Source organism: Sminthopsis crassicaudata, chromosome 3 (assembly GCF_048593235.1).
Source record: "Sminthopsis crassicaudata isolate SCR6 chromosome 3, ASM4859323v1, whole genome shotgun sequence".
NCBI lineage: Eukaryota > Metazoa > Chordata > Mammalia > Dasyuromorphia > Dasyuridae > Sminthopsis > Sminthopsis crassicaudata.
In genome coordinates this window covers 160096945-160122367 of record NC_133619.1, presented here as the reverse complement: position 1 = coordinate 160122367, position 25423 = coordinate 160096945, and positions in this window count along the sequence as shown.

Sequence of the window (25423 nt, the reverse complement as noted above, 5' to 3'; positions counted from 1 at the left end):
AAAAAAAAAACATGGGAAAGGGGAGAAAAACAAGCAAGCAAGCAAACAAACAAACAATAACAAAACATAAAGGTGGAAATCCTATACTTTGAGGCACATCCAGTCTCCATAATTCTCTCTCTGGATACAGATTGCTTTTCTATCACAAGTCTATTGTATCACCTTGTATTACCTCATTTTTGAAAAGATCCAAATCCATCACAGTTTATCATCACATAATCTTATTGCTTTGTATAAAATTCTCTTGGTTGAACTCACTTAACTTCATGTAAGTCTTTGCAAGAGTTTCTGAAATCAGCCTGCTTATTTCTTATAGGACAATAATATTCCATTACCTTCATATAACATAACATATTCAGCCATTTTCCAACTGAAGGGCAGCCATTCAGTTTCTAGTTTCTTGCTACTATAAAAAGGGCTGCTATAAATATTTTTGTATATGTGAATCCTTTTCCCTTTATTTATTTTTATCCCTGAGGCAATTGGAGTTGAGTGACTTGTCCAGAATCACACAACTAGGAAATATTAAGTATCTGAGGCCAGATTTGAACTCAGGTCCTCCTGGCTTCAGAGCCTGCTCTCTATCCACTGCACCTTCTAGCTGCCCTACTTTTCCCTTTTTTATGATGTCTTTGGGACAGAAAGATCGTTGGATCAAAGAGTATGCACAGTTTGATAGTTCCTTAAGGAATAGTTCCAAATTGCTCTTCAGAATGGTTGGATCAGTTCACAACTCCACCAATAATGTGTTAATGAACCAGTTTTCCCATATCCACTCCAGTTTTGTTCATTATCTTTTCCTGTTATCTTAGCCAGTCCAAGAAATTGTCTTAATTTGCATTTCTCTAATTAATAATGTTTTAGAGTATTTTTCATATGACTATATATGGGTTTAATTTCTTCATCTGAAAATTGGTTTTAATAGCTGTTGCTTTATAATGCAGTTTTATGTCTGGAACAGCTATAGCATCTTCCTTTTTTCAATTAAGTTTCTCGAAATTTTCATTTTTATTCTAGATGAATTTGGTTATTATTCTTCTAGCTCTTTAAACTAATTTTGTCATTTGGGATGGCACTGAATAAGTAAATTAATTTAGGTAGAATTATCATGTTTTATTATATTATAGCTAAGCCTGCTTATAAATATTTGATAGTCCAATTGTTTAGATCTAACTTTACTTGTATGAAAAGTGTTTAGTAATTGTGTTCATATAGTTCCTGGCATTGTCTTGGCAGATAGATTTTTCCAATATTTTACATTATCTACAATTATTTTAAATGGGATTTACCTTTCTATCTCTTGCTACTAGACTTTCTTAGTAATCTACAGAAATGCTGATGATTTGTGTGAGTTTATTTTATATCCTGAAACTTTGATAAAATTCCTAATATTGCTAGAGTTAATTCCCCAGGATTCTCTAAGTATATCATCATATCATATGGAAAGAGTGATCATTTTGTTTCCTCACCACATATTCTAATTACTTGTATTTCTTTTTCTTTTCTTATTGTTAAAGATAAGATTTGTAATAGAATATTGAATAGGAGTGGTGGTAATGAGCAACCTTGTTGCTGATCTTGTTAGGAATGCTTCTAGTTTATCCTTATTAGATTTAATTCTTATTTATGGTTTTAGATACATGCTACTAATAATTTAAAGGAAAACATTTATTGCAAAGAAGATTTTTTTGAAAGGGAGATATAAATGACATTCTTTAAGATTAACCATCTTATAAATGGTGTTGAGAAACATATGAAATATTCTATATTTACTAGCCCTTACCTTTGTAGCAAAGGGGGGGAATTGTTGTACTATGTATATAATGTCTGCTATAACCCACCTCCTTCAAAATACCCCATCATTGAGTGCTATAATTCTTAGCTAAATAGATTTGCATTCTCCTTTTAATGATCGTCCACTCAGACCTATTTCTTCTTATGGTTGTAAGAATAGAAATTCCACAATTCAGCTTACTTCAACAAATGTGTTAATTAATCAAGTAGTACTTATTTATATTTTATATACTTTTGTAAGTGCTGGAAACTCAACACAAAGTGTTTCACTAGAGTGAAAAAAATCCTGTCTTCCAGGATCTGAAGGTACAATACTGAACATTGAAGATAGTACAGTGATGTAACCTGCACTTTCAAAGGATTTCTGCTTTTATAAGAGAAATAGGGGCAGCTGGACGGTACAATGGATAGAGCAGTAGCCCTAGACTTAGGAGGACCTGAATTCAAATCTGGCCTTAGACACTTAACACTTACCAGCTCTATGACCCTGAATTAGGCATTTAACCACTATTTCCTTGAAAAAAAAAAGTGTGATATGATATTTATATAAAACACACATGACACCATAGAGAATATAATGCTGTAATTATTGGGGAGGGGGGCACAAAACCAACTTTAAGTTATAATTAATTTGATTTATATATGGAAATAGAAAGTAAAGACCAATTTTCTGGGAATCATCTTCATACTGATTCATAATGATTAAGATAATTCTATGGCACCCTTTTATCTCCAGATTCATTCATGGACTTTCTCTAAGGTATTAATTTTCATCTCTTTTAACCCCTTTTAAGTTTCTTATGTTGCATTTCCCCATTAGAAGACAAACTGTTTCTTCCTAATTATATATTTTTCCAGTACTTAGAATAATGCTTGACACATAATAAGGGTTTAATAAATGCTTCTGACTTGAAATGTCGTGTGTGTTTTTACATACACACAGACACACATATGTATGTATATATATACATATGTACATATGTTTATGCTTATTGTTCATCACCTGCTTATGTATTTATGATGATATTGTACATTCACGCATGCTCATGTATGTGTATGAACACAGTTAAATATGTTTGTGCACATATAATATACATGCATACACACATATATCCCAATATTGCATTTCCATAATTTGTATATACATGTACATCTATATATAGAATTCAGTGTATGTGTCAGTGCCTACACATGTGCATGTATAAATGACTTTATATAAGTGTATGTATAAGTTATTTTGCATATGCATAAAACATACCTAGAGACACAATTATATTAATGCACACATTTACACACAGATACAAATATGAACATATGTATATGCATATATTTATAAATGCTGTCTTGTTTATTAAAATGAAAACTTCTTGAATGGCTTTCTTTTGTATTCCATGTAATGGAATTAAGTATTTTCTTTAAAAAGATTTTTTTGAAAAATTGATTGATTGATGAGCAAAGCATTGTATAAAAAACAATAATAATTTTAATTATTTTTCCAGATTTTCTATTTATTTGTTGTCTGATAGTGGCATCATCAACAGGCTCTTAATCAGGTAAAAAAAGGCTAATAAAGTTTGTTTTGTGTTTGGAGAGTTAGCTTAAACGATTCTGCAAGAACTTCTTCTATTGGATCATTGAGTAGTTGTGATCTGCATTTGTGGAAGGATAATCTACATTGAAGTCTTCAAAACACTGAAGTAATATTTTGATTCATACTAAAAGAAAAAAAATTCTATAAGGTAGCAGCAAGTATGTAAGAAAACATTTGTATTTTTCCTAGCCGAAATGACTCTAACATAATAGGTAATACATGTGTTATGTATACACTCATATAATTACACACATATTTGTTTATAATGCATGCAGAAATATATGTACTTGCACACAACTATTATACATGTATATACGTACATATATATGTATATATATATATATATATATACACACATATATATGTATGTTGAAATGCATCTGCACACACACATGTATGCATGCATACACAATTTTTTGAGATACATATCCATTGTGTACAAAAAGCTGTAGAATAACATCATTTTGTGTGAACTATTACAAAAATCCAATCCAATTTTTTTATTAAAAATCTTAAAAGCTCAGACTTAGATCTATCATTGGCTGTAAATCAATCCAAGATCCATATTGACTTGATTTTTTTTAATATATAAAAATTGAGGTTTTTAACTAAACTCACCCTCTAGGTCAAATCTCATTCCAAGTCTCCTCTGAAAGGTTACAACTGCCTGACAGTAAAGCTTTTTCCAGCCTGTTGCTAAAGCAACCAATAATTGGCAAAAACATCTCAGCCTAACATCCTACCTGTAGGATGCTCTCTATCCTATTCACATTCAGACTTAGAGCTGGAAAGACTCTGATCTGTCACAACCCTTTCTTTGTAAAGGTGAGGAAATTGAAGGTCTGAGATATAAAGTGACTTTCCTTTGGGGTCCCAAAGGTAATAAGATCTGGGATTCAAACCCAAGTTCTCTCTTTACAGGCAGCACACTTCTCACTGCATCTTTCAGCCTCCATAGCACTGGTGCATAATTGAAAACAGTAGCTGAGTTGGAGAATTAAGGGAAGTTGTTTTGGAACTTTTAAAAGGTCATCCAGCATTCTGCAATAGACAATAATTTTAGCAATTTCAGAAGCAGCAGGAATTGTAAATAAGTATCCTCTAAACAATACAAATGAATACACATGCCCAAAATTGTCATACAGTGGGCCAAAATGTCTACCTTGAGGGTGAAACTACTAGTTTTACCACATGTTCAGAGTTTTGGGATTGTTCCTATTTACAGCAGCACCCTGGTGGGGGAAATACTATAGAGGGAAAAATCATGCATTTTTTTTCTAGAAGACTTGGAGAGATAGGAAATGTGAAAACATGCAATTAAACATGACATCAAGTTATATAATGGCAGGGTTTGGCTGAATTTCTATGTAAAGAAAATGTCAATATTTTCATTCATTTTTGATCATTCATTCTAATAATTTAGATAAACAGCATCCCACAGTTGAGAGAGGGCTAGAATAATAGTTGGGAAAACATCATCATCAACAACAAACAAAAAATAAACAATCAAATAATAAATCTAACTTCAAATCCTACCTTGAACTAGTTACTAGATTTGTGATTTTCAAAGTTATTTAATCTCTTTGAATGCCAATAACATTTGAAATTCACTTACTTTGTTAAAGATATTGCAATATGCATTGATAGAATGATTTCATCAGGGAGGAAAATCCCTCAAAAGTTTTCTTTGATTTTTTTCATTTTAAAAGTCTGTTTAAACACATTCTTAATAAGAGGACTGTTTTGTAATTGCCACACAATTCTAACATTAGGAGGTAATGATAAATTTAAACTGAAAAGTAATTCTAAGAATTAAAGAGCCCAAATTTCTTCCTAACTTATGAGACCAGATACTAAATCTGCATAAAGTTGAAGAATAAAGCCATACATGTACATGATTCTTCCTTTTCCTCTCATTTTCCCCTGGGAGCAGAGATCTTCAGTGACTTGAAGAGTTGATTGAAAAGTTAATTTTGTTATAGTTTCAGGTATGTAATTTTAAAATACATGTAGAAGGCTCCTCTTGAAAGGGTACCTCTAGAGAGATATATGTTCTAGAAAAACATTTTTATTATTTAAAATATATTAGAATTTGATAGTTTACATAAATTTAAGACACTTGTGCAATGGGAAAACTATGATTTAAAACAACAACAACAACAACAACAACAACAACAACAACAACAACAACAACAAAAACACTATGGCAGTGTCTGTGACCTAGAGCAACCACATAAAGTAAAGGTAAAATTTGATCAAAATAATCTGGGAGTTGCTTTCTTTTCCTATGAAAGAGGTAAATAGAGGCTCTCTGGAATTCTTTAAATATTCCAAAGAGTAGAGTTACCAATTTTCATTATCTAATTTTGGAACCTAGTTCCAACAGTTATAATCATATGTAATATTTTGGCTTCTAGGGCTGGCTTTAGTCAAGATTTAAAGAAAATAAATTGTTTTTTTAATTCTAAAGTTCAACTATTACTTTGGCAATCTGTTTACTCATTTTTTAATACCCAGACCCCAACCAACCATTATATTACCATTACATTTGAATTAAAATGTCATGAAAGAATATAAGATATGTACAGGTTCTACTATAAAAAGAAAATAATATTAATCTAACTGTAATATTAAAGTAGATCAGTTAAATATCTGAAAAAGTGATCTTTATAAAGCTCATATTATTTATTATTTTTCATGTGGTTATGATGGTGGTAGAAAGTCTAACATTTGTGAAAATCTTCCATTTTCCTAAATTTGAATACCTACCTCTCTATTTTCAGTGTTACATTTACTCATGCCATCCCTCGTGACTGGATGGACTGCCCTGCCTCTGTGAAAATCTAAAGATTCTCCTATCCTTTTTCATGCCAGTGAAAACAATTTCCCCCTAAAAATTTCTCTTATTATTTTACCAATAATACATGCATTTATGAATACACTACAATGATAAAATTTTGTCTCTTTTTAGAAATTAAAAGTGAAAAAAATTACAGCCATATTTCTGCATGATCTAGAACATAAGGTAAAGAAGTATTAGAGTAAAAAAAATCATTAAATCATAGCTAAAATGAAGAATATTATTATGGGCCAGAATTCTGAACTTGAAACAAGGGATTCTTACAAAGTGGTTAAGTCAGTGGAATTGATAGAGACAATGGTTATCTGATTTAGCATGGTTCAGTATAATTGATCTGATTCTGCAAGGAGATGTAATGGGCCAGAACTTGAAACAAGGTACTAAGTGAAATTGAGGAGACAATGGTTAAATCTAGTTTAGCATTGATTTAATCCTACAACAAATAATGCTTTCCTAGTGATATAATGATTGGTCTATACTCGGTTTGTGGAGATATAAGCAAGAAGCTCTCAGGGCCAGAAAGGAAAAGCACACTAGAAGCTCTCAGAGGCTGAGATGGATTCATTCCATTGTCCACTTTTGTGATGGCTGTAAGCTGAAGCACCAGGAGATTCAGAAGCCAGAGAAGGAGGCAGGAGCTCAAGCTCACCAAACCAAGGAGAGACATAAGCCTCTAAGACCCCAGAAAAGGAGACAAGACTTTGAAAGAGATGATAAAGGATTTGGACTTTAACCCCTGGCTACTCCTGTGGTTATTACTGAACTGAAATGAAGGCTGCTTCCAGAGACCCCAAGAAAACCTCAACAGAGAACATTACATTTAACAGAGAATATTATTAAATCAAGAATGTAAATATGAAGTCATTTGACTTAAAGCCTCAAATCTCCCTGTCTACTCCCATGGGGTCATTTGCCAATAGTCCAATTTTTTTTGTCAAACTAATAGCATTATTATAAAATACTAGTGATTTTCTAGGAACCTAGAATCCTCCCACTTTCTGAATAAGGCTAGGCATTTCCATACTTTGATGAATGAATGTTGTTTTTACCATGGCTATGTCCTTCACTGATAGAAGTAAAATATAATTTAGCCTTTTTTTTTGCACAATGTTTAATCATTTTTCATATAAGTCTTTATCCTACCAATCTAGAAATCTCTTTTATAAAATACATAAAAATTGTGTAGACCTGTTGTTTTGTGGAATGAGTACCACTATTTTTTTTTCTGTTCTCCTCTAGTTTGTCATCTCCCAAAATGCATTGTGGTATCATAATTCAAATGAGAATGAACAAAATATTTTTGTGAATATGGTATATTATAATTTACCTGGAACACTGATTTCCTTGATACTGCATTAATTTTTATATTTACTTCATTAGTTGTATTTTCTGCCCTGATAGATTAGTAGATTAGTAGATAGATTCTGCCTGTTAGATTAGTAAATTATAGAAATATTTTCATTGTAGATATTTGTAACATGCTGTTGTCTCCAGAAACTGCCATTCGCTCTCTGGTTTAGAGGAGAGACTTCTTCCTCCAGAGAGCCGCCCCAAGTCTGGTCCAGACAAGACTATCTCTTGAGTGCCCCCCTCTTTTATCCTCCCAGAGAATGGGCATGGGATAACGCAAGGACTTCTGGGAAAAATTACTTCAACCAATGAACTTGCTCCTCCTAAGCATGCAAGCTCCTCCCCAGGAGTTCACAGATGTAAAACTCCCAGTAAAGGCCAGAACTATAGAATTGTACCCACTTAGCACTTAGTAAGAACCTAATATCTCATTATCTCATTAGCATTTAGTAAGAACCTAACAGATATTCAATGCAATAAAAAGGTAATTGAACTTTTGATGAGTTTCTAGTCCTTATCAACACTTATTGTGTAAAGTTTTTGTTGATTTTGTTTCCTCATTTATAAAAAAGCAACACATATGAATTATGATATTTCAGAAAGTAATAATAATGAAAGCATTTATTGTACTTCTGAAGGTTCTGTGCAATTGTGAGTTATTAGTAATAATATTAATATTTCATGGTTAAGAAAGTGATATTTTTCTTATCTAACACGACTTTTCTTAGCTAATGTCATCACTTTTAATAATCTTTGTATTTAATAGTAATCTACTGTTAAATTATACATATCCTTAGTGATACTTTTACTTCACTTATATCATTTAATGTATTATGCTTAACATTAGATAATAATTTTCTAATAAATTCCAAAAGAAACTTTGAATGAGTCTACATAGGTTATTACTCAGAGATGGAGAGCAGAATTGTCATGGTTGTATACAACCCTTCTTCCTGCACCTGCAGACAATGCAGATTATATATAAATGACTCCTTTCTAGAGAGAAGGAGGAAGATAAAAAGAGAGAGATATAAAATAGGGAAAATAAAAAGAAGTGGTTAAAAAAGGAGAAAATGAAGTTGTACAAAAGAGTATAGGAAGAATAAAGGAAAGGAAGAGGAACTAGAAAGAGAATGAAAAGAAAAGGAAATGATTTAAGTGGAGTGGAAAAGAATGGTAAAGAAACAGTATAGTGGGAGGAAATTAAAATGAGATGCTATGTCCCCCTTTGTTCATCAAGTCTGACAAATTTAGTCATGTTACTCTTTTCAACTTGATTTGAAGTACTTCATCTTTTGAGAATAATCTGTATTTAAATATAGGATTTCTTCTGGGCTAGGCAAGCCCATATCCAAGACCCACCTTTAACTATCCTGAACAAGGCTACCTATTTTCATACATATTTACTCATTTCCATTTTCTAATTAGGAAATACATAAAATCAGCCTCATTAACCAACTGAGCTGAGATCAGACCACCTAAATATAGTATATGCAAGCAATATTGAGAGGCAAATTGCTAAGAGTACTGACTCTGGTATCATCGGACTTAGGTTTAAATTTCATTTCTGATATTTATAAGCTCAGTGACATTTGGTACATCATTTAATTTCTCTGTGCCTCAGTTCTCTCATGTGTAAAATAAAGATGATGGTTAAGGTAACATCTAAAGGTCACTTCCATAACAATTCTGCGATTACATGAAGGGAAGTATTGACTTAGAGTATCTCTAACTGATGCTCCAGGAAGGAAGAAAAAAATTTTAAAATATTTTTTAATAATGTATTTATTGGTCATACAAACACATTCATTTTTAATATATTTCCTTATGAATCATGTTAGGAAAGAAATCATGTTCCCAGAACAAGAAGGGAAAAAACTGAGAATAAATGAAAAAAGAAGAAAAAGAAAAAAATGCACATAGCATGTATTGATTTACATACAGTCTCTATACATCTTTTCCTGGATGTAGATAGTGTTTTCCATCCAAAGTTTATTGGGATGGTCTTGAATCACTGAATCACTGAGAAGGACTAAGTGGATCATTGCAAAATCTGCTATTACCATATACAGTGTATTCCTGATTGTTTTACTCAATATAAGTTCATGTAAATTTTTCCAGGCCATTCTAAAATGAGATTTTTCACCATTTTATAGAACATTAATGTTCCATTACTTGTATAAACCATGGTAAATTCAGCCCTTCTCCAACTGGTGGGCATCTAGTCATTTTTTCCATTCCTTGCCACCACATAAATGTTACAAACATTTTTGCCCATGCAAGATCCTTTCCCTACTTTATTTATTTACTTGAAAAGTATCCTCAGTAGTGGCCTTGCTGAATCAAAGGGTATGTATAATTTTATAGCCCTTTGGGCATAGTTCTAAATTGCTCTACAGAATGGTTGGATAATTTCACAACTCCACCAAAATGCATTAGTTTCCCAGTTTTCCTACAGCCTTACCAACATTTATCATTAACTTCTTCTGTCATCTTAGCCAATCTGAGAGAGTTGAGGTGATACTTCTTAATTTGCATTTCTCTAATCAAAAATGATTTAGAACATTTTTTCATATAACTATAGGTGGCTTAATTTTTTTCATCTGAAAATTGTACCATTTATTGGATGAGAAATGGCATGGATTTTGATAAATTTCAAATAGTTCTTTACCTATTTTAGAGATGAGACCTTTATCAGAAACACTGGCTGAATTTTTTTTCCCATAGCTTTGTGCTTCTTTTCCAATCTTGGGTGTGTTGATTTTGTTTGTAAAAAACCTTTTCTATTTTAATGTAATCAAAGTTGTCCACTTTTGCATTTCAGATTGTTCTCTGTTTCTTTGTTGGCCATAAATTTCTCCATTTGCCAATCTGATAAATGATCTATCCCTTGCTATTCTAATGAGCTCATAGTATCACCCTTTAGGCCTAAATCATATACCCATTTTTACCATATTTTGGTATGGCATGTGAGATGTAGGTCTATGCTGAGTTTCTAACATATTAGTTTTCAATTTTCCCAGCAATTTTTTTTGTGAAATAGTGAGTTCTTATCCCAGAAGCTTGAGTTTGTGGGTTTATCAAATATTAGACTACTATAGTCATTGATTATTATGTGATATATATCTAAGCTATTCCAGTGAGCCACCACTATTTCCTCATCAGTAATACATGTTTTTTGATGACTGCTGCTTTATAATGGAGTTTTAGATATGGTACTGCTAGGCCACTGTCCTTTGTATTTTTTTTTTCATTAATACTCTTGATAATCTTATACTTTTGTTCTTCCAGATAAATTTTATTATTTATTGTTATTCTAGTTCTATAATTTTCAAAAAAGATTCTTGAAATAAAAGCGAGAGAAAACATCATATCACATAACAAAATTACTATCAGTCCAATTTGAACATGAGATAATCTTTAGCCTTTATCTCCTTCATAAGCTGCATTTGTCTATGGGAGAAAGTAAAATGTGATCCCTTGAAACACATAGAAATGAATGATAACATAATTGCTCCATACTTATTCAAAATTATATTTGTCACAGAAAATCAAAAGGGGTACAGTCTATTGCTTTCACCACTCACATTAACAAAATCAATCCTGAAAACTATATAAAAATAGCTTGATAAATCTTTTTATGGATTTGTTTTAAATAATCAAATAACTTTTTTCACAGATAAGAAACAGAGAGGGGTGGAGGAGGAGGAAGGAAAGTCAAAGAGAGAGAGAAAGAGATAGAGACAGAGACAGAGAGACAGAGAGACAAAGAGACAGAGACATAGTCAGAAACAGAAAATAAGAGAGAGAGATGGTGGGAACTGAAGACTGGTTTGAGTGTTAGTACTTTTCTTCATAATATTTTCATTTTGATAAAAAAAATTCTCAGCCTCTTCCCTCTTGTATACTTTAATATCTAAGTCTACAAATATAGTAGGGAAGGGCACAACTTCTGAATAAAGATATGATAGTTCTTTTCTCCAGTAAATCTGCAAATCTTATGTAAATTTAAAGGTATCTATTGATTTAGAGTGTCTATATTTCTTAAGGTGAAATGGGGAATTATATCTAACTGCAGGAAGCTAGTCCTGTGCAACTTTCCTCACCAGTAGTTAAGTATTTGTCAGATTTCCAAATTATGCTTTAAATTCTAATATTGATTGAGAATAAAGCTCCAATTTCTAGCTTATATTTATGCTATATCTCTAATTCTACTGTCAAAAGATTTCTCTTCCTGTGCCTTTTGACTCAACATCAACAAATTAATTGAGAATCAAAGGAATGTTTTCATCAAAGAACCGATTGAAAATAGAATTGTTTGTTATGTCTTTCCTTTCATAACTTCTTCCATAATACATTTACAGGGTTTCATATGTAAATACTAATATGTTTTAGTATTATATTAAATTCTGAGAATTTGTTACTCTTGACTACTTCTTAAATTGTCCTTAAATTAATGGTAGAGACTCTTCCACCAATTCAGATTGAAATTCATGTATAATATTAATAAATATGTAGTAACATTATAACTTAAGTTTTAAGACTGTCTGAAGCATATAAGATTTTATTCTCTTGGTTAGATTAACAGAGATAGTGAATGTACCAGGCTCATTTTGTAACTAGCACTTCATGAGCAGCCCTATGTCCACTGTGACATATTGCTTTTGGTAATGTTCTATAATCAATAATTATGGGTGATTGAGTAATTGAGAATTAGTTGATTGAACCATAATGGATCTTCATTATACTGACCTACTTTCATTCTTGATCATAGATCATAGATCATAGATCACTGGGAAAATGTAACAGGCTTTCAGCTATAAGAGAGAGATTCTGTCACTGGAGTCTATGAATAATTGAACTGGGGGGGATTTCTAAAGGTATAATGTAATAGCTAACTTTTCTTCATTAGTACAATCTATAACACGCAGTTGGCTCACTCATTTTTCTATTTTTTTTATTTTTATTCTCAAATACTATACATTTCTCTTAGATACTTCAAGATTGCTGTTGTATTGAAGCCAGGGAAGAATTAATTTTACTAATGCAATGATTCCAGTAAATGCAATTTGTAAAACTTTACAATATGTAAAAATGGTGTATCATTATGAATTTACTGTTTGAATCTTTGTCTTCCTAGGAAATATTTACACAAGTCAAACATTTTAATTTGTTTATGTCACTGCTCCATTAATAAATATTTCTAATGGAAGAAAATCTTATTTTTAAATTATATTTCTTCTTTTGAATTAAGATACTATTGGATTTTTTAATTGTGGTGTTCCATTTGTAGGTATGATCACCATCTAAATTCTTACATGTAATAGCATTTTTTAGTTTAATAAGCAAACAATGCTTGAAATATATTCATTGCTACTATGAATATGGGAACAAAAGTTATCAATATATTGGATAAGATTTGATGAATAAATGATCTTATGATGTATGTATGTGTTAAAATTAAATTTAGAAACTTGAATAAACAATTGATTACTCTCTGCTATGCTCTTGTGTATGGGTACAATTTTTTCATCTTTATGAATTGTCGATGAAACACCTGCCTTAATTATTTCTTTTTTTGAAAACATGTAATAGATGGGAATCTGAAGGATGTTACATGACATATCTTTCATTTTTTTCATGTTATTTAAATTGTGAATTGGAAAACACTAAAGGCTAAATTTTCTTTCATTAACTCATTCAACAAACATTCATTAAATACTTTGTTCACTTGACTCCAATTCTGTAACTATCACAAAATATAGTTTTTATTTGTAATGCTTCATCTTATAACTACTCTAACTCTACATAAAGACATACAAGTAAATGTCAATCTTATTATATATTCAAATAAAAATGTATAGACAAGGAGAGACAAAGGAGGGACTAAGGAGGTAACTAAGGAGAAACATATATACATATTGATGATTTTAACCTTTTGAAAAATTACATGCAATATAATACTGACAATGATAACATGTACAAATGTATATGAATGCATGAATCCCTGAATGTTGTATGTTTTCTGCATATTTTATGTGTTTGCATATAGATATATGTATGATATAATTCATCATTTGTGGAGCCTTAGCCAATAAAATAATATTTTATGCTGGACTTCATATTTGTTACAAATATTTTTCTTCATTGGGCAAGGGTAGAGGTACAGAAATAGGAAAAAAATAAATGTATATTAATTGAAAATCAATTAAAAAAAAAAAGAAAATGTCAAGTGATTCTTGCTTGTCTGGCATTATTAGACCTTCTGTATAAAGTTTGTTACAGGAAATAAATAAAAGACTGGGTATTTTAGGTAGCAATCTACACAATTTGATGGCATATCCCCTTTAAATATATCCAGTGCCATATTAAAGTTTCAACTCCTATTGTATAACTTTTTTAAAATACTCAGTGCCTCATTGAGTAAAGTTCTCTCTGAAGTGCCATATATCTTCAGGTCTATAAAATTTTAATATGGTTTTAAAATTTGAGGGAAAAACATCAATATTATATTTTGTTCTAATAGAACAAAGAGAATAAACAAGAGACTCAGAAAGTTTAATGGTATTAAGATTATTTCACTTAAATAAGTGTGACATACTCTTAAAAATACTGCCTATTTACTATTCATATTTTCACTAAGAATTGATGGAAATTATTGTCAATTTAATTATTCTTGAAAAATTCATAAAATTCAGAAAGCAAATAGAGTGAATATCTTTTAATGTCTTCTTGATAAACATTTGTAGGGAAATCATTTTCAATGATCCATCATATTTCCTATCATTTCAAACTTTTTCCTGCTTTAAGATAACTAGAAAATTAATTAATTAAGTTCCTTGAAACTGGGCTGTATAGTTTTTTTTTCTTTGTTTCATAGTCTCTTACCTTTCAAGAAGATCTTGAGATATATAGAACATTAGGGTGATCTGAAAAGGAAGGAAATAAATATTCATTCAGGGGACAAGAAGTCTGTAGCTTTGCCTTCAAATCTAAATGCTTCTTCTGGCTTAATTGCAGTGTTCTATATGTCGCGTGTTTGCAAATTAGTTTGTAGCCTAATTCAGTATTTCACCTATCTACCTTATGTCTCTGATTGGAAGGAGATTATTGTGGGCTCAAAAGGTCTCTAAGGTCTTTGGCTTCCTCATTATAATGGTTATTTTATATTACTTAAATCTCTAAGAAATTCTGATAGTATCATATCTTTATTTTAAAGCTTATTCATTTGTCAGGTTCAACTGTTTATTTGGGTCTACTAAGTTTAGTCCACTATAATTACATGTGGTACCTTTGTTTCATCTTTATCTTTTAAAATTTGGTATGTGTTTTTCATTTTGCTTATGTCAATATTTCTTAACCATTTGTATGTTACAGACTGATGTAACAGTTTGGTAAAACCTATGGACACTTTTCAGAACAATGTTTTTGAGGTACACCATATAGATATAGATATACTTCAGTTATTCTGACAGTGTGTCATATCATTGGTTCTTGGTCACTGACTGAACATTAAGAAAACCAAAATTTAAATAAAAGGAAAAAAAAAAAAGAAAGAAAGAAAATGAGATAGAAATGCATTATTTGGAGTACTCCTGCTTCCTTTCCTTCCCTTTAGTCACTGTCAAAGCTAAAATTAGATAATATTGCATAAGACTTGACTCTTTTGTTTTTTTACTAAATATCTCCCCACATGAATACACACATTCACACACCCTAACATGCACATATACATACACATATATGAACATATATGAATGTATGTACACATACAAGTATATCTAAATATATTTGTATATGTATATTGATATAATGGAAGATATGCACACACATATATCCAATATGTCATATCTATGCACATACATTGTTACATACATAAGCATATGCATATATACATATACATACATGTTACATACATAACCATAAGCATGGATATACCTATTGATATATATGTGCTTACATCAGTGTAGATATATGTGTGTGTGTGTGTATATATATATATATATATATATATATATATATATATATATATATAATATCATATATATTCATCAGTATTTGTATGTGCATGTTGTTCATAGTATTTTTTAAATAATTGGACTGTGTAAGAAAAAGTTATATAAAAAGTTAATTTTACTGACTTTACCAACTTCTTTCTTAAATTCTTCTAGAATATAGACAAGTGAGAATAAAAAGTAAATCTACCAAAGTATCCTATTCCTTTCTTGTCTAACAAAGGCAATAAGGTGAATACGAAAGAAGAAGAGAAGGGAACTTCTAATTATTTTGCAATTTGTTTAATTTAAATCAGAGCCTAATTTGTTGTCACAACAGATTAAGAGTGGCTGCACAAACAAACATAATGAATTCAGGGTGTTTCAAAGCCAAAGGCTAAACCTGGATTTACTGCAGGCATGCACTATATCCAGCTTCCTACTCTGAAGAAGTCTTTATTTTACTTTATTTTTTTTTTTTTAGCAGAATCTAATGAGATTTTTTTAAAGAAATGAATCACAACACAAATTGACTGTAGAGGTATTTCAAAGTAATGTCATAAGCAGATGTTATCCGATTCCATTTAATTTCATATTACTATTTGAGGGGGGAAAAAAAAAAAAAGTAAAAGTAGTCTTTACCACAGCATTGATTTGGACCTAATCTGGACTAGCCTTTTTTATTAATATTGCACTAAACCTCAGGAAATGATGCCATAGGCCACATATTAGTGCCAAAATACATACGAATTCAGTTGATTCTATTTATTAAGACCATACAAGGTCCCTGACCCTGTAGCAGTGAACAAACACTGAGCCAGCTGGCTCCCAGACATTCTCTTAGACTGAACCCCATTCCCTCATATCTGTTAGCAACTTTTCCTTTCATCAGGGTCAGATGAATTCAAAAATGTGTAAAAACACTGCAGTGGCAAGCAGGATTCTGTTTTGTTTGGTGATTAGAGGTGTATTGGGAGTAATGAAGTCAATTATTCTTCCTACAAGTGGGTGCTAACCACAGCTGGCTTTGTTACAGTGACAAACTGGGAAACTAGCAACTGAAAAAGCATCACCTGAGAATTCCTTTTTCTTCTTTCCAGGTGAGAGAATTTTGTTTGGCATTTAAAGGAAATGTATATTTTGAATAGAAAACATTATAAGACAAAAGTATTTCATGAGTCCAATAAAAATAAACAATCGAGACAGAGTGTGTCATTCAAAATAACTACCTCCCATTCACCCCATGATATCACTGTTGTACAATGTAGCAAGGCTAGCTAGCCACATCCCAAACAACTTAAACACTACCTGGGCTTGCTGTATGCATTCATTATGGTGTGTGTGTGTGTGTGTGTGTGTGTGTGTGTGTGTGTGTGTGTGCTTTTTTTTTTATGCCAATGAAATTCATAACCTATATTTAGATCGCTCTAAAGTTCTGTCCCTTCAGTCTTCCTTCTCATCTCCTAAATGAAATGTTTAAAGCCTATCAAGGAGGATTTAAAAATTTTCCTCAGAAAAAAGGGGACTCATTAGATTTCAAACCAGGACAGGCAAGCTTTTGTTGCTAACAACGCCTCTGAAATTAAAATTTAAATACATACTCCATAGAGTGATTTTATGAAGACTGGTTCAAGTTGAGAATATAAAGTTTTGTTTAAACTTGAATGGAGATACCCATCTCATTGTGTTCCAGAATTAACTGTTCTTTTGACCTATGGATCATAAATCCATACTTTCCTGTACTTATCCACAACAATAAAGGACTGGCTGCAGAAGCTTGACAACCTTTGTCTCAGTAGTTTAGGAAAAGCTTAATGTAATTGTGAAAGCTCTGTGAAATTATAAAACGGGTAGGCATTTTTTTCTATTGTTGTTTGTCATTAAAGAAAGGGCAAGGAATTTGATAACCTAACTTACCAACTTCTTAATTCTTCTAGAATGCAGACAAAAGTAAGAATAAAAAATAAATCTACCAAAGTATTCTATTCTTTGCTTGTTTAAGACTGTAAGGTGGATAGGAAAGAAAAAAAAAGAAGGGAACTTCTAATTATTTTGTAATTTTTTTAAATCAGAGCCTAATTTGTTGTCACAACAGATTTCTGGGTATTATCATATAAGCTTGTTTCACTTCAGTATTTGTGTAAGTGATGATGAAAATATAGTCATTAATATTGTTATCAATTTTTATGCTTTAGTTGGTATGTTATTTCATCAATGGAAGTAATTGCTACATAGAGAAGGATTCTAATCAGTCATTATGTATGATTCTTGTTCATATATTCCTACACATCATCCCTAGAAAATACATCCAGTCCTTTGAAGTATTAATGGCTTTTTCTTGTTCTATACCCTGCTGAGGTACCAATGTCAGAAGCAGATTGAAAATATCCTAGGTATTATAGGATAGTTGGTGAGCAACATAGTATCATACAAGACCTAGCAGCAGCTACATTAAAAAGACTATTCTTCTTTGAATACTATATATCAAAGAACAACAGAACTGATAGTTCCATTGAAAATCTCATATTCAGCAAGGGTAAGTAAAATCCCAAATGGAAAAAAGGACATTTTATAAATTACCAGACTTCCATAATTTTGTTGCAAAAAGTCCTGAGTTTAATAGAAAATTTGATATACAGGATCCAAGAACAATAAAAGGTAAACATTAAAGACTAATTACAATGGACTTGATAAGGTAATACATAAACCACATTCTAAGATTGTTATTAATTAGGTAGTTTGAAAGAAAGATTGAGAAAGAGCTGAGTATTATGTGATTCTATAAAGCAAAACTGTGTAGAAAAGGGTAAAAAAAAAGTAATTATACAAATGAGATGCAAGAGGAAGAACCAACACAGAGGAATTAAATGTGTAAGGAAGACTGGTAATTCTGGAATCCATATACATATGGGACATAAGTATATGTATATAAGTCTTCTAAATTCAGAAGGAAATAAGAGGGTGAAAGGAAAGGGGGAAAGAGATAAAGGAGAGGTTTTTAGAGGGAACTCTACTCACATCAGATCTTGATTAAAGAGAAATCAACATAAACTTAGAAGGGAATAAGTCATTGTAATTTATAAAAAAAATAAGTGAGTGAAAGAATGGGATTGAGGGTATAGCGAGGTGTATACATGAACAGGAATGAGATAATTGCATAGATTAATCTTTTGAATCTGATAATACACACATATCTATTAAGACTATAAAAGTCTGCTATATTCACTTTTTTTTTTAAAGAAGAGGGAAAGAGGAATTAGTGGAGAGAGAGGAAAATAAAGAGATATGTGGTTAAGTATTAGAAGGGTAAGGTAGTCTATAGCAGTAAGGTAGGTTAACTAATAGGAGGGTAAGATAGCAGGTAGAAGTAAAGTAAAAGAATCAGGAGAAATAGGAAATAGGTGATAGATACAAAGATAAAATAAAGATCAGGAGTAGAATTTATTATGTAAAAAAACAACAAAGGTAATAATTAAGATCTCAGACAAAGTTAAAGCTAAAATAGATTTAATCAAAAGAGAAAAATAGGTAAACAAAACTATATGCCATCCATATTATTCAATATCATTTTACATTATTTAAATTAACTAGACAGTATAAGGTTGAGGATATTGCTGTGGTGTAGGAAATGATGAGTTGGTGAAGTTAGAAAAATATGGAAAAACTTGAAGGAAGATTCTCACTTTCAGAGAAAAAGAGGATAAACAAGCAATTCATATATGAATATGAATGTATATGTGGATATATGTGTAAGATTATAAATGTATAAGTATTTGTCTTCAAGGTTTTAAATTTCAATTAAGTTGAACCATCTTCAAATGTCATGGACTTAAGGCCTTTCACTATCTTTATTGCTATATTCAGGAAGTTATTTTTCTTAATATTTGCCCAGAACTAAATCAAAGATAATTACTCCAAATATTTTAAGTATGATTTAACCTTTTTATTATGAGGTTTTGCCCTCTTTATTATGAGAAATTATTATCTCATAATGTGGCTCAAATTTTTATTAGATTTCTAGTCCCATAAGTTACTTTGTGATCACATATTGAATTTGAAGTCCACTGAGCAATCATTGATCAATTTAATTTACTTCCTCTTCATTTTTAAAATTATATATTGATGATGATAATTAGTATCTATACATATTAGTTCTTATTATTTCTATTAATCTTGATATTGTACTTATTACGTACCCTACAATGTGCTAAGTTCATTATGAATATTAGCTCATTTGATGCTCACAACTCTGGAAGGTAGGTGTTGTTATCATTACCATTTTCTAATTGAAGAAACTGATAAATAGAGGTTGTGATTTGCCCAAAGTTATATAAGTAGGAAGCATGGATATGAAATAAGGCTTTTCTGATTCCAGAACCAGGACTATATCCCAGTAAATACATTATGTTTACATGCATGCATGCATGCATACATGTAAATGTTTACAAATAAATGAATGAATGAATGTAGACACCCACACCCACACACACAAACACCATGGTTTCCTCTATTGTCCCTCTTCCATCTAGAGAAAAACTATTCCATAATAAATATTATTTTTAAAGAAAAAAATGAAAAGAGCAAAAAATGAATAATAGATAAATTTTAAAAGTCAGAAAATGTGTCATTACAATGCTTATTCATTTCTGACTTCTGCAAAGGAGTGAAGTGATAATGTTTACTCACATCTCTTTTTTTGAATCATAATTCTCCTTTATAGCTTTTCAACATTCACTTTTGTCCAAAGTCTATTGTGACTACTTTTAATCATTGAACCACTGACAAGAACCAAGTTTCTCATAATTGATCATTACACATTCTTGCTGTTATTATGTACTATTCCTGGTTCTGCTTGTTTCACTTAGCATCGGTTTATGTAAATCTTTCTAGGTCTTTCTAAAATCAGCTTGTTAATCATTTTTAAAGAACAATTCTATTTCATTACCACCACCTGTTCAGCCATTCCCTTGTTCAGCCATGTCCCAATTCAGGGGCATTCATTCCTTTTCCAATTCTTTGCTACCACTAAAAAAAAAAAAAAAAAAAAAGCTGCTACAAGCATTTTTGCATATGTGGCTCTTTTTCCCTCCTTTGGGTACATACACAATAATGGCACTGCTGGATCAAAGGGTATGCACAGTTTTATAGCTCTTTGGGCATAGTTCCAGATTGTTCTCCAGAACATTTGGATCATTTCACAATTCCATCAGTTATGCATTAGTGTCCCAGTTTTCCCATATCCCCTCCAGCATTTATCATTATCTATGTAGGATTGTTTTCATTCTTTTTGTATTTATTAGACTCATTTCTTAGAGCTCAGTAATATTATAATACATTTATATTAACATTTGTTTAGCCATTTTGTCCTGATGGATAATTATTTTGTTTATACACCTCTGCTATTAAAAGACAGAAAAACAGAAAGAAAGAGAGAGAGGAAAGGAGGGAGGAAGGGAAGGAGGGGAGGAGAGGGAGAAAGAGAGAGAGAGAGAGAGAGAGAGAGAGAGAGAGAGAGAGAGAGAGAGAGAGAGAGAGAGATTATACCATAAACATTCAGTTATTCAATCTACTCTCTTTTCATGAGCTACTCTTTCAACCAATGTTAACTATACACAAAATAATTATACCCTTTCCTTTTCATAATCCATAAATATAACTCTCTGAGAATTGTGATATTTTCTTATCCAATCAAAATTTATGGCTTTTCATCTCTTTCTTTTCCATTTCTTCAAAATATTCCTTTTTATCTACATATGACCAACAGTCCCTTGAACTCTTAATTTTCTATTAGGCCATCTCTTTTTAAATTAGCCAGTATTTTCTTTTTTCCAAATTTTGCCCTTTTTGAAAATCATTTCAGCTCTGCTGTCCCCTCCTTCCTTGAATCCCTAGTCCTCTTATCATATTGCCAGTTATACCAACTAACATTCAATTTTGGATTACTCTCACCATTGTCGCATTTCCTCCTACACAGATGCTGCTTAAAAAAAAACAAAAACAAAAACAAAAACAAAAAAAAAAAAAAACAGAAGGAAATCAGACAACTCTTATGACTTTTTCCACTAAAAAAGTATAAAAGTGTTATAACTTCAACTTGGCCCTTACTGTTGTCAAAATCCTTTTTTCAGCTCACTTTCCAATCTAAATCTTTTATTACTCCTTAAGCTATACATGGTTCCCCCTACTCACTCTCACTTGAGAATCTTAATTGCAGTAATAAAATGATACCCTTTGCTATAAGGTCCCTCTTCTCCCACTTTTCTTGGCTCATCTCATTCAAATATCTTAAATTGCTTTCTCTTCTTTCACACCTGTCTCACATAATGAAGTGACCTTGCTCATCACCTAAGTGAACCCTAGGATAAATTGTCCAAAATATTTCTTTCCATCATTTCCCTTCCAATATTTAATTCTTCTCATTCTCACCCTGTTACTAATTTATAATCCTTCATTTACTACTATCTTCAAATAGGTCCATTTCTCCCCATCCCAAAAGACTCTTACTTAATAATCTTTCTGATCTCATGAACTATGACCAACTTTTGTCTTTTGTAGCTAAAATCCTCAAAAAACAAACAAAAAATAAAATAAAAATGAAACCTCTACATTTGGTGGATCCAATCTCTCTCCTCTTACTTCCTTCTTAATCTTTTAATCTGGTTTCTAATCTTAGTCCATGGAAACTTCTTTTTTAAAGATGCCAATGACCTCTTAATTGTAAAGTGCAATAGCAGATTCTCAATCCTCTTTCTCATTGACTTATCTCTTGCTTTTGACATGGTTAATCAGTCTCTCCTATTTAAATTTTGCCTCTAAATTTTGGAGTTTTAGTTCTCTTTTAGTTCTATTCTTACTTACTATTTGACCATTCCATCTCTGTATTCTTTGCTAGGTTCTCTTCCAAATAGCAACTTTTAATCATAGGCATTTCTTAGGGAGGATTCTGCTCTGAATCCTATTTTCCCCCTATAGTACTTTACTGTTGAGTACTTTAGCTCTTATGTATTCAATTACCATCTTTTTGCAAATGATTCTGAAAACTACTTATCTTACTGTAATCTCTCTACTGAGCTCAATGCTTGTATTTCCAGCTGACGTTCTGCAATCTTGAAATTTTAAAGTAAGTATGTCCAAAACAGTATTCATGATCTTCCCCAAAACTCCTTTCCAACTCCCAGTCCCTCAGATTTGCAACTAGGAATTACCCTGAATTTCTCTCTATCTTTTGCTCTCCCATATTCAATCTGTTGTCAAGACTTGTTTATTTCTTTTTTTTTTTTTTTGTCTTGTTTTGTTTTGTTTCACTTCCCAGATTATTTTTACCTTGTGAATACAATCCTTCCTTTGCAACAACAACAACAACAAAATGTGGTTCTGCACATGTATATTGTACCTAGGATATACTATAAGATATTTAATATGTATGGGAATGCCTGCCATCTAGGGGAGGGGGTGGAGTGAAGGAGGGGAAAAACTCGGAACAGAAGGGAGTACAAGGGATAATGTTGTAAAAAAATTACCTATGCATATGTATTGTCAAAGAAAATGTTATAATTATAAAAATTAATAAAAAAAGACTTGTTTATTTCACCTTTGTATCATCTCTCATGTGTCCCCTTCCATCCTCTGAAGCTTCCACTATTATAGTTTAGGATCTCATCACATCATTACTAAATTATTACAATAGATTATTGGTGGATATGCATACCTCATATTTCTTCCCGCTCCAAATGCATTCTCTATTTAGCCATCAAAATGATTTTCCTAAAGCTCAGGTCTGAGCACATCACTTCCCTCCTCAATAAATTCCTGTTAATTTTTAATATTAAATACAAACTATTCTATTTTGAATTAAAAGCCTTTTATAACTTTGTCCCTTATATTTTTTTTCAGTCTACCTAAATATAGCTCCTCATTTTATACTCTTTGATTCAGTGACACTGATCTCCTGCATGTTTCAAGAATATGACATTCTATTTTCACTGGCTATCCTTCATAATGGAATTTGCTTTGCATCCTATAAATCCCTATTAAAATTATCCCATTTCCAGAAAAAACTTCTCCAAGTTCTCTTAATGTCAAGCCTTTCCTTTGTTAGTATTTCCTATTAATCCTGTATTTTGCTTTACATTTATCTATTTTCACTTTTCGTGTCTCATTAGATTGCAAGCTCCTTGAAAAGACAGACTGTATTTTGCCTTTTTTGTATCTCCATTGTTTTTATATTGACTGCCATATAATAGAGTGCTTAATAAAGGTTTTTTGATTATTTTGTGTATTAATTTAGTGAGATTTTATCATCTTCAGATTTGATAAAATATGCCTCAATGTCTTCACATAAGCCAATGGTAAATCATGATAATGAAGATAAATTCGGTGACAATAGTAATATACATATATATATATATATGTATATATATATAGACATATATATGTATATATATGTATATATATACATATATATGTATAATTTTTCATCTACTCATTATTTATTGTATGTATTTAGTTAATAATGCCATTTATATGGTCATAACATTGTGCAAACTCAAAAAAAAAATCATGAAATTTGGTAACAATCTGTTCTATGCCATTGTCAACCAGACTGGAACTTTAACCAGACTGGTCTTTAAAGTGGATAGTTGATAGTTGATAGTTGGAACCAAACAAAGTGAGCTAGAGCAAGAAGTCAAGCAAAACTTTAATTTCAAAGTGAAGAAAATGGCTTGCAAGCATGGTCTCAAGTCCCTTAGCACTGCCCCTAGTGAGCAGGAAGAGAAGGCAATGTAGACAGATCTCCATACTTATTCCAATGAATATAAAGTATACTGACAATGAACAGTGACAGCAGCAATATGGCAATTTAGATTCGTGATTGAATATTGATACCTCAGGTTCTTGTTCAAGATAATTGCCTTCACTTATTGTCCTAGAACAATGAAGCTATTAATGCTGCCAATTACTCTTAAAACATTTATAAAAGTTAATACTTATTTTTCCTTTAAAAGAGTATTACCCTAAAACTTGCTTTATGTCACATGGAGAATTTCAAAGTTTCAGGAATTATCTCCTGAACTTGTAACTTAAGTTCCAAATGTCTGAATGATTAGTCTCTAATCCACTAGAATGTAAGATATTTTTAGTGGTTCTACAATTTTGAATATATAACTTTATTTCTGTAATTCCAAGTTGGCCAATATTAAAATGACAGCATAAACATTTTGCAAGTATTTTTTTTCTCTTTCTTATCATCTGATCTCATAAAAACTCTAAATAGAGATCACCATGATTACAGGGGCAACTGCTTCAATTCTGGAGGTTCATCAATCTTTCCTAAGGTTTTAAACTCTCTGGCCACAGACCTGGAAAGCTTTTCATGCTGGCTTGATGCTGGTGTGGTCACACCACTTGATGCTAGTGTGAAATAATTCTGTAATTTTCTTATTGCTATTATTATACAGAGGATGAATGCAAAGAATTGCTGTTAAAGATACAACCAGCTTGCTGACTCTTAGCTCTGAAAAACAAAGTGTCTTCTGATATTTTAACATTTTCCCTGTTTGATCAAAGAAAGAGGATATAAAAGAATTTCTACTTTTATGGTCAATAAAAGAGAGGCAGATATGAAAAAGAAGCCAGTTGGTCCAGAACAAGATATTGCTCAGGGTGTTAGTTCCTTAAGGGCACCTTTTAGAGAAATGTGTTCTAGTTATCATTCTTAGACATAGTTTGCTTACAAGCAAAGAGGCCATAATGTAGAGGGAGAAAATAACACACACTTAAATCAGTAATTGATGGTTGAGCACACCACAAACAAAAAAATGAAAAACTACAACA